We start from the raw sequence: 536 nt of genomic DNA on the forward strand, positions 1-536 counted from the left end.
CAGGCGCTGGGATCAGCGCGGGCAGGCTTCGGGATGCCTGCAACTCTCCCCAAGCAGCGGGAACGTTCCCGCTGCTTGCGGAGAGATCCGCGAAGCCTGCAGGCGCTGGGATCAGCGCGGGCAGGCTTCGGGATGCCTGCAACTCTCCCCAAGCAGCGGGAACGTTCCCGCTGCTTGCGGAGAGATCCGCGAAGCCTGCAGGCGCTGGGATCAGCGCGGGCAGGCTTCGGGATGCCTGCAACTCTCCCCAAGCAGCGGGAACGTTCCCGCTGCTTGCGGAGAGATCCGCGAAGCCTGCAGGCGCTGGGATCAGCGCGCGCAGGCTTCGGGATGCCGGCAACTCTCCCCAAGCAGCGGGAGCATTCCCGCTGCTTGGGGAGAGGTCCGCGAAGCCTGGAGAGCGAGAGGGGTCGGTGCGCACCTACCGCTCTCGCTCTCCAGGCTTCAGCGAAAGCCTGCATTCGCCCCATAAGACGCACCCACATTTCCCCTTCATTTTTGGAGGGGGAAAAGTGCGTCTTATAGGGCGAAAAATA

The sequence above is a fragment of the Podarcis bocagei genome (assembly GCF_964188305.1).
Source record: "Podarcis bocagei genome assembly, chromosome: 11".
Taxonomy (NCBI): domain Eukaryota; kingdom Metazoa; phylum Chordata; class Lepidosauria; order Squamata; family Lacertidae; genus Podarcis; species Podarcis bocagei.